Source organism: Lactuca serriola, chromosome 7 (assembly GCF_051521515.1).
Source record: "Lactuca serriola cultivar US96UC23 chromosome 7, Lser_US96UC23_V15, whole genome shotgun sequence".
Lineage (NCBI taxonomy): Eukaryota > Viridiplantae > Streptophyta > Magnoliopsida > Asterales > Asteraceae > Lactuca > Lactuca serriola.
In genome coordinates, this window is record NC_136414.1 from 23,476,665 (window position 1) to 23,487,887 (window position 11,223).

The 11,223-nt window shown below is 37.4% G+C and overlaps 1 non-coding gene across 1 annotated transcript; it reads right to left on the bottom strand.

Annotated features, from left to right (window-relative positions):
• Positions 1-10,230: 10,230 nt before the first annotated feature.
• Positions 10,231-10,337, bottom strand: LOC145065225 (small nucleolar RNA R71). The gene has a single exon (XR_013688370.1). It is a non-coding gene; the product is annotated as a small nucleolar RNA R71 (small nucleolar RNA).
• Positions 10,338-11,223: the final 886 nt, after the last annotated feature.

The window sequence follows — 11,223 nt, forward strand, 5'->3', positions numbered from 1 at the left end:
TAGATAGTTAACATGGCTGTTCCACCATGTTAGTGCTCGGTCAGAGAAGGTACAAGCTGCGAACTTGACCTTGTTGCCTTCTTGGCATCCGCAGATCTCGAAGACAAATTCCATCTTCTCAATCCATTGTCTCAACACCATAACACCCCCAGTCCCATTGAAGCTGCGGGGTTTGGCGTTAGTGAAGTCCTTGTAGGTGCACTCCTGAGGGTGTCCATGGCTTTCGCCGTGGTTCGAGGGTGGTGCACCTGTTCCCGATCCACTACGGACAGGAGCGTTGATTGCTGACACAGCCGCTGCAACTGCTGCTGTGAAAGCTGCCAGGAACATAGTGACATCGAAAGGATTAGGTGGTTGAACAGGTACAGGCGGTGGTGGAGGTGGTGGTATCGGTGTTTCGTTGATTGGATTACGCCTTGTACTTCTGCGTGGCGGCATCTTTAACTATACGATTAAAAGATGACGACATGGGTAAGAATAAATGATAAAGGAATGCGTCTCATGGACTAAATCCCCATAGCCCAACAACAGAATGAATAGATAAAATAGACGAACTGACTAAGGAAACTTCAATAAGACCAAATACCCCTATGGTATTTCTTTATGGTTGTGTTGGTAAGTTTTTAGACTTGTTGCCATATTACAACCATTCTTGGGCATATTCTAATCACTCCTCGGACCAGCATAGTTGATCAGGCTATGCCATTCCCAAGACTGACCATATATCCCCAGGCTTACTTGTAATATTCAACAATTGTAATACTTTTGTTCTTGTCGTTGTGACACTGATTTTAGTATGAATGCAGGAATGTATACTTTGTTAAATATTTTATTATTTAAAAGTATAACTCTTAGACAGAGTGTTTTGATCCCATGTATTTATAGTTAGTATATCTTTTATGGGTTGATATACTTAATTCACTATAAACAACGCTCTGATACCAATCTGTCACACCCCAAAACCACGAACGACGGAAACGTTCAGGGGTGGAGGACGTCATATACAGTATCACAACAGTGTAATATAATAAACAAGCAACAACATCATCCATTGCATTATAAGTAAAGTTTAATACATGTGTGTTCTTTCATTGTAATAAGACACCAAAAATATAACATCAAAATAAAAGACGAGACTTGTCTGCTCCGTCTTCTCAAAACCTGGCCTCCGTACTTGTCTACTGCTGACCTGAGAATACAAGTTATTTTGAAAGCGAGTATCAGCTTTAAAGCTGGTGAATTCATAAGTATATAAGTGTCATTGCCTTCTTTGTGAAAATCTGCTATGAAGGCCATGTAAATCTTTAAAAAAAAATGTTGAGGTAAGTATGAAATCCCTAGAAAAACCCTTATTTTCTATAAGTATGAAATGTAGTCTTCTACCAAGACCCGAATGTTCAGTACGTATGAAGTGTAGTCTTCTACCAAGACCCGAATGTTTTGTAAGTATGAAGTGTAGTCTTCTACCAAGACCCGAATGCTCTGTTTGTAAAATGATAGTTTTTCCTTTGTATTGACTAGTACTAAAAGTGCTTAGTCTAACTCATCGTTTATGTGAATGTATCACAAAATAAAGTAAACAGGAAAATGTACTACTGTAAGTGTTGTCACTGGGTACTAGGACGAACACAGCATCGCATTAAGCGAAATGTATAACCTAATGAACCTCCGAAGATTGTCCAATTGTCCTCTGTAGCAGCAGCAGGTGGGTGGAAGGGTTAGTCCCAATCGATCTACCTAATATAAATAGTAACCTTAGAACTTCGTAGATGGTCATCGACCACTGGTGCTAATCAGTGGGGTTCGGAATGGTAAGTCCCGCCTAGATATCCCATTGAACCGGGATAGGAAAGATAATTTACACAGAAAGTACTAATAAATTATCCTCTTAGTTCTAAGTACAAGTATCCAGGTAAGTGAATACAAGATAATGCACCTATGTAAAAGTGTTCCTGTATGGAATTCATGTATGTGTGTCCATGTAACAGGTAAGTATATATGAACATATTAATGTATCAGGTAAGCATCTGTAAGTACTCATGTATCAGGAAATGTACTAGTATAGACTCATGAATGAACTGACTCTTGTGTGATTCCTTGTAATAGAAATAATGTTTGATATCCTCAAATTATCCCTATGATAATTTACTGTAATATATCTGGTTGATCATGTAGGTTTATACACTCTTACTACTCAAGGGTGTGGGAAACTAAATGAAAGATGTAAACTATAAACTCAATACATATATAAGAATATAAGTGTATATGGATAGTTTAGTTCAAGAATGTAAAAATGGTTTTGTAAGACCTCTTATGGGTTTTGAACAACAATTAACAATGACTTGATGTCATTTTTATAAACATTTCAAAGGTAAAACATTTGGTAACACTGTGTTTTTAAGATGTAAAATCATATCATGCATCACATTTTGTAGCATGTGAAATCCGTTAAATGACAAACATAGTTATAAAATACATATCAATGATTCAATAACATGTTTGTTTCTACTTGTATCCCCCCCATTAAAGCATTTAAAATCATTTAAAATATTGATTAGGGGTATGAACTCACATGAAAGTTTGAAGATAGCAAGATGGAAAACCGGGCAGAGTTTCGTCTTGGGAAACGGATTTTTCTCGGGATTCTCGGGAATCTCGGGAGTAAAATTGACCCTCGGGACTTGAGCAAAAAGACCAGAGCTTCGGGTTTGAACGGGCACGGAAATCGAGGCAAGCTCGTGAGAGAAAGGAGAGAAATGGGGTGATTTTCCCGGAACCCTCGCATTTCTATTTATAGGGGGTCTGAGAAGCCTCGTACGCGGGGCGTACGCTTGTACGCAGCGCGTACGCGTACGTCATGCATGAGCGAGTCCTCGACTGCCTCGGCTTCGGATGGGACAGATCGGATGGGATGGGTCGGATGGGGCGGGTCGGAAGCTTCGCATAGGGGGACGTGGACGATCCGAGGCCCTTGATCTGAGTACGCGGGGCGTACGAAGGTACGCAGGGCGTACTTCGGTCCTATCCGATGACTCCCCTTCGGATAATACCGGGAGTTTATAATTAAATTTATATTTATTTTAAATAAACTTCTAAAATTCATATCTCCTTCATACGAACTCCGTTTTCGACGTTCTTTGTATCCACGCGAAGGTGAGACTAAGATCTACAACTTTCGTTTAGATTCCGTTGGCAAATTATGAAATTATTTTTATTATTTATTTATTAAAATGACGTGATTAAGGAATTTCTTCAAAAATTCATAACTTCTTTATCTGACATCGGTTTTTGCCAGACTTTTTACTACTGAAATACCATTGACGAGACCTTCGATTCTCGTTTAGGTCATTCTGGCCAAAAGTCGCTCGATCTCTGATTCGAGTTTTTAGCTGTCTGTTCATAACTTCAATATACGAAGTCGGATTTGGGCGCTCTTTTTACGTACGATCATGGTTTAATAATATTTAAACATAGAAGGAATTTAAATAGAACTTTTTGGACATTTTATTATCAAAGTTAATTTTATTAACTCAAAAGTGGTTACAATACTTGACTTTTTAGGTCATTACAAAGAGCTGAAATATCGGGTTGTCACATTTAACCTCTCTCCTAAGTCATCTTCTTGCATTGAGTGTTTGTGACTCCATTAGAGGTGCAAAACTTGGGGCACTAGGCTTTCAGAAGTCAAGATGAAGAAAGATTAAACTTGTTATTGCTACATAACAAGATTGGTAAGGTTTCTAACCCTAATTATATGTAATTTTTGAAATATGTATGCTAGTCATAGGGTTATTGCTTTGGTATTCATAGTTGTATGTTCAAATTAGAAAAACCTAGATCAAAGCAATTAAGATTGCATGTACACCATAGGAATGATGGTATGCTCAAAACCCAACAATCACATGTCGTCTTTATGTTCTCCCTGAGCACTAATCTGGCCATGCGCTATAAATCCTTTTCAAGATCCTTTAGAAGATAAACCACTAATCTTCACTTGAGGCGGCACCACCTCTAGATCATATAGGCTAAGTTTTATAACATCTTTTTTGCTTACATATCTCCAAAACTTTGTTAAGAGTCGTAACTCAACCTCGTTCTCGACAACGATGTACTATCCTACCTCACATGGATCTAGCATTAATGATAGTACCTTCTATCGTGAGTGACTTCGTTGTTACCCTTTAAACTTGGGAATTAGGAGAACTAATACCAATTTGGGTTTCCATCACTAATCGATTCTATTGTGGTTTTAGACCCATGACTCTCGTGGTAGATATAACCAAATATCTCGTCAAAGGTTTGGTAAATAGATCTGCCAAGTTCCTACTTGTCTTGACATATACAACTTTGAAGGTACCACTTTCAATTATTTGTCTCACAAAATTGTATCGTTCACCTACATGTTTCGGTTTCCCATTATATACCCTATTATATACTTTAGATAATGTGGCCTCAGTATCACAGTACATGGGTATTGAAGGCATTGGAATATCTCACAGACGGATATCCATAAGTAGATCTCGAATCCACTCTGCTTCTTTGCCTGCTCCTACTATGGCAATTAGCTCCACTTCCATCGTTGAATGATTTATGCATGTTTGTTTCTTACTCTCCCAAGAAATAACATCGCCATCTAGAGTATAAATCCAACCACTTGTGGATTCCGATTCAATGGTGTGATCTATCCAGCTAGCATCAGAATACCCTTCTAGTATTACATTTGATGATGAATATGTCAACTCAAAAGTACTTGTCCTTTTCAGGTATCCTAGTACTCTACCCACCACCTTCCAGTGCTCCGTCGCTAGATTGAAAATACACTGACTCAATTTGCTTACATCAAATGCGATGTCAAGTCGAGTGCAATGTGTAGCATGCAACATGCTCCTAATTGCACTTGCATATTCTAGTTGAGCCAATGCTCGTCCATAATTAACGTTTAGTTTCACACTTAAGTCAAAAGGAGTGTTAAATTCCTTAATATTCAAATGTTGAAACTTTTTTATATTTTTCTATGTGTAATGAGATTTACTTAGAGAAATCTGACTGTCTGTCCTTTTCACCTGATACCAAGAATCTATCGACTTCACCAGGATCTTTCATCTTAAAGTTGGAGGATAGGTATTTCTTCGTCTCAAGAATACCTTCTAGGTGAGTGCCAATGATGAACATATCATCAACATAAATACATATTACTAATATGTAATCTGATGAGTATTTGGAATAAATACACCTGTCAGCACTATTGTGCTGAAATCCGAAAGCAGTCACAATGGTGTCAAATCTCTGATGCCACTGTTTGGTAGATTGCTTCAACTCGTACAAGGATTTAATAAGTCTACACACTTTATTTTCCTGTCCAGTTATCATGAAACCGTCAGATTACTCCCATTAAATCTCCTCCTTAGGATAACCATTCAGAAAGGTTGTCTACACATCCATTTGATGAATGTACAAACCTTTGAAAGTTGATATGCTATGAGAGTTCTAATAGAACTAATCCTAGCAACTGGGGCATAGGTATCAAAATATAGATCCTTTATCGTTGCCTGTAGCCTTTAGTAACTAATCTTGCTTTATAGGTAGGTATGGATCCATCTGGATGATATTTTCTCTTAAATATCCATTTGGATCCTATGGGTCTCCTTCCCTTGGGTAGATCAGCTAACCCACATGTTCCATTACATATAATTGAGTCAATTTCATCATTGATGGCTTCCTTCCACAAAGGAGTATCTCTACACGCCATGGCTTTAGTAAAGGTCTTAGGATAATCATCCAAGTTAATGGAGAAGATGACCTATCTTGTCACTCTCTTTTGTGTTCCTCCAACCAAATAAGAATATAAATAGTCTCCAAAACTTTTCTCTATTCTTTCCCTAGTACTTCTCATTGGTTCCTCAACAATAGGAAGAGGTGGGAGTATTTCTCAAGAAGTACATGTAGATGTTAAATGACTGGAGTTTTCATCATCCCTAGAAAACTTATCCTCAAAGAATTCCACATCTCTGGATTCCACAACAACGCCTGATTAAATATCTAATAATCGTTGAGCCTTGCTATTGTGATCATATCCAATAAATATACTTTTATTAGCTAGTGCTCCCGTTTTGTTTTGCTTAGGATTGGGAGTCCGATAATAAGCAACACACCCCCAAAATTTCAAATAGTCTAGGTTAGGCTTTTTACCTTTCCACAACTCATAAGGGCTTGTAGGAATCACAAAACTAGTGATCCTATTATGAACATAACAAGCATTCAATAGTGCTTCCCCCCACAGATTGTTTGGTTGACCCGATTGGTTTAACATACAGTTGACCATATCACAAAGGTCTGATTCTTTCTTTCAACCAAACCATTCTGTTGGGGAGTATATGGTGAAGTTCTATCATGTTTGATTCCATTCTCTTCACAAAATGTGTCTAAATCTTGGTTGAAGTATTCTCCGCCTCTCTATGAGAGAAGGATTTTGATGTGTCTTTCAAGTTGATTTTCGACTTCAGCCTTATATAGTTTAAATGCATCAAAAGCTTCATCTTTTGATCTCAACAAATAAACATGTAAATATCGACTGGAGTCATCATAGAATGTGATGAAATACCTTTTTCCTCCTTGAGTAAGCATTCCTTTTAATTCATATATATCATAATGAATCAACTCAAGTAACGATGTATTTCCTTTAACTGATGGAAATTGTTTCTTTGTAAACTTTGATTTCACACAAGTTTCACATTTTTAAAATCTTTTGAGTCATATTTTAACATTCCTTTAGTTTTCTTTTATTTCAATGTTTTTAACATTAGTGTGTGCTAAACGTTAATGCCATAAAGAAATTGAACAAACAAAGTAAGCATAAAAGTTCACTTCATTCACATTAGCAATCATTCCATCAGTTACATCATTCATACCCACACAAGATACATTTTCATCATTAAAACCACCATTCTCAATGACCTAATTACACTACCCTCATCACTAAATGAAAGATGATACATTCCTAAAAAGTTGTTCGCCCTTCCAACGTATCTTCTTCCCTTGCTGATCACAATCCTGCCTTTCTCAAGCTCATTCTTGAACCAAACTTTGTAAACTTGGCTGTAGAAACCAACCCCTTTGAGATAGTAGGAACGTGAAGAACATCTCGAAGGGTAACCCATTCACCATGTGTCAACTTCAAATGAACATCACCTCTTCCTTGAACTTCAGCTCTGTGACTATCAGCACAGACAAATATTGTTCCTAGTGGAATTGGATGGTAAGTGTGAAAGCTATCTCGTTGCCCACAAACATTCACATTGGCTCTAGTGTCTAAGAACCATCCTCGAGCACAGATTGCTCGGGCAAGTGAAGAGATCATGAAAATCTCTCCATGGTTCACACTTGCCACCATATCAGTGACTTGCTCGACTGCATGTGCAACCGGTCCTGATTTGCGATCTTTTCATTCTATCGTATATTGCCCAGTCTCTCCACAGATGTGGCAAGGTACGAACCTCTTCAGATTTGAGTTAGGATTCTAATGACTTGGTTTCTTGAATCTTTGTTTCTTTGGTTTTTTTGTCCCCAAGACGTGGTCTTATGAACAGAACCTCTAGCTGATACAGGGTGCACACTCGATCCGACTTTACTACACTTGTCCCTGATGTGAGTTTGCTCCTCAATGCGAAGGTGTTTCATCATATCATCCAAGGAGTAGTCCTCGTATTTGTGAATAATTCTTTCAGAGAAGTATTTCCACGAGGATGTCAGTTTTGCGATGATCACACCAACCTGAAAGAGTTATGGTATCGAGATGGAGCGTACGTTCAACTTGTTAACCATGACCTGGATTTCGTGCACTTGTTCCATGATAGGTTTGCCATCAGCCTTTTGAAACTCTAGGTACTTGTTGGTACCTTCCTCATGTGCCTTGTACTTGAGTTCCAATGTAATCCATAGCTAATATGTGCATATCTATCCATATAATTTTACATCATATCTTAATATTTCTAATTATTTTTATTCCCTTTAAAGGACAAAAGGTACTTAATTTGTTATGTATTGTGTTGTAGAAGACATGCTTGGAGCAAAACGGAAGCTGGAAACTGGAAGTTACGATTTAGAATTAAGACTCTAAACTAAAGGAAAAATACACTATCCACGTCGTGGTGACATTCCCACGACGTGGTGTTTTGAACTTTCCCTATTGAGTTAAAAGGCTTGCTAAATACGGGATAACCACGAAGACCACGACATGGGGGCCTTATCACGTCGTGGTGATTTGTTTTCGGGAAAAGTATAAATACAACCATTCTCCTTCGAAATTAGAACTTTTGTTGGAAGCTACTGCCGATTTTTGAAGTCCAATGATATGTTCTAAAGCTTGGAAGTGAAAAAAATGGTTATAGCTTGGGAATGAGAGCATTAAGGCAATACAACTCTTAATTACGAATTTCAACTATAGTTTAATCATGTTTATTGCTCCGAAACTCGTTTTTCTATGTTTGATTGTCAAAATCATGGGCTAAAACCCTATGACTTTCGTTTAGTGTAGATTTGCTTGACATATCATGCTTTGATTTATGGTTAGGATTAAGTTTTATTGGTTATTTGTTACTTTAGCTTATTAAAGAACCTTCTTTGCTTATGATAATTGCTTTCTCTATTTATTGCTGAGTTTAATTAAGTTTGTATGACCATCTTCTTAATTGAACTTGAATCTTATGATATTTGTGAATTACAAAATTGTAGGACTAGAGTTTTGACTAAAACATAGGGTTAAATAGAAAAGTGGGTAAATAATCGTAGCAGCTAATATATGACGACCAATCATATATTGAATTGAGATAATAAACCAAATTAATCAATTCATTATAAGTCTAATTTAACTCGAACTGAACACTAATAAACTTGGTAATTTATCCGCCCGATCACCGTATGAATGAGCTTGTTTGCTAAAGGATTAGGATTAGTGAACATTAACCTAGTCATCTTAGGAATCGGTAACCAATGAAACAATAGATGATTGCACTTCCATAAATCAACCATAATAGCAAGTAAATTGAAGCTAAACGAAATCTCTAAATTACCTTGGTTTAATTCATCTTTTGTGCTTCATGCTTTTAGTTTTAATAGTTTTCTTAATAATTGATAGTTAGTTTAGTTTAGTTAATCAAGTTTTTAGTCTTTCAAAACTAGAGAAAACCCTTTTTTTAAATTTATTACTAAATTAGTTAGTAGTAGATAAAAATTAGTTAAACATTTCGTTCCCTGTGTTCGACACCTTTCTATTGAGCTATACCATTTCAACAAGGTGCACTGCCTTAGGTAATAATTAGTTTCATTAGTAGGATAAACTAGTTCATAATTATTTAAGCATCAAGTTTTGGCGTCGTTCCCGGGGAACAGTGCATTTTTAGTTAATTTGAAACTGCTATTTTATTAGGATTTTTCTATCTATTTCCTTTTGAATTTGCGTATTAATTTTTTTTCTTCTGTTTGACTCACCACGTCGTGGTGTCGTAACAGTTAATTTTTAGTTTTTGTTTTGTTATTTTTACGCGTTTTATTTGTTTTTCTTGCAGAAGTTTATGACCCGTGGATCAAACACACCTTTGACACCACCTCTTGAAGATCTAGAGCATGCGCTTCATAAAAAGAAGGACAAGGAAGTAGGAGAATCTGCAACACCAAAGAAATCATGTTTCAAAGATTTAAAATCAGTTTTTCGTAAAAAAAAAAGGACAAGCACATTGGAGAATCAAGCAACAACTCGAAAGACGAAGGCACGTTTGGAGGCACTGAGAACACTCCCAAAAAAAAGGAAATCGTTTATGAATCCAACGAAGAGAACGAACCCGATAACATCATGGCAGACATTTCCGAAATTTCCATGGAGACATACAAGAAACAAATTTGTGACAAACCGGTCCGGAGCTTGTGCAACCCACCATACCAGCCACTGCCACATTTGAACTCAAGGGGCACATCCTTGCTGGGCTAAAAGAGATTACATTCACCAGAAAGGACCATGAAGATGCCTATAAACATCTTGATGAAGTCAATGACATCGCCGACTACTTCAACATCCCGAATGTTCCACGCGAAACGGTGTTGTTGAGAATGCTTCCGATCACCTTCAAAAGAGCAACCAAGGGCTGGTTGAAGGCACTTCCACCCGGCACAATCACTACATGGGAAAAAATGCATGAGGAATTCTTGGAACCATTTTGCCCACCATCAAAGGTGGCTAAACTTAAAATGGCCATAGCTAACTTTGAGAAACAAATGGGTGAGTCACTATTTGAAGCATGGAAGTGCTACAAGGGATTACTTCAAAATTGTCCCCAAAACGATCTTAATGTGCAACAAGAAGTTTCAATACTTTATGATGGGGTAAATGTCACGACAAGGAAACTACTTGATTCTCAAGGACAATTAACCAAGAAGAATCCGGATGAAATTAAGGAGCTTATTGAAGAATTTTCTAAAGATTCAAGAGAGTACCATAACCCGAGAAATGATGTAGCGAGGGGATCAGCAAATTCTGCCTCGGAGGACATGTTAGTGGTTTTAGCAATGTTGTATAACATGGATAGGAGGATGACCAGAATGGATCAAACGATCCATGTTATACGAGTGGGTTGTGAAAACTGTAACATGCCACATTTAATTAGAGACTGTGATTTGGATGAAAATGGAAACCCAAAAGGTTCATGCTTGCTACTAGAGCGGTTATCATTACGATGAAGACTGGAGAAAGCCGAAGAAAAAGTGGTTACCATATGATGGGTATAAGAAAGCCAAAGAGGAGAAATTTGAGAAAAAAGTTAAAGCTTTTTAGAAAAAAGAGGAATTCACACATAAATAGAAACCTGATTTTGAGTCAATGCTCACACGCCTTGCAGCTGTATCAGAAAAGAGACAAGAAGAAACCGAAGCAGCAATAAGAGAGAAACAAGCTCTAATGAGAGATCAAAAACTTTACTCATAAATCATCAAGCTTCAATCCTCAACATGGAAAAACAACTTGGGCAACTAGCTAAACAACTCAATGAAAGATCACTAGGCTCCCTTCCTGGAAACACCGAACAAAACCCAAAAGGAGCCCACATACATGCCATTACCACAAGAAGTGGGAAAATTATTACCCACCCGACTCCTATTAACAGAAACAACCGAAACGATGAGCAGGAAGCTCGATAAGCAAATAAAAGAAGTGAATTTGAGCATTCACCATGACAT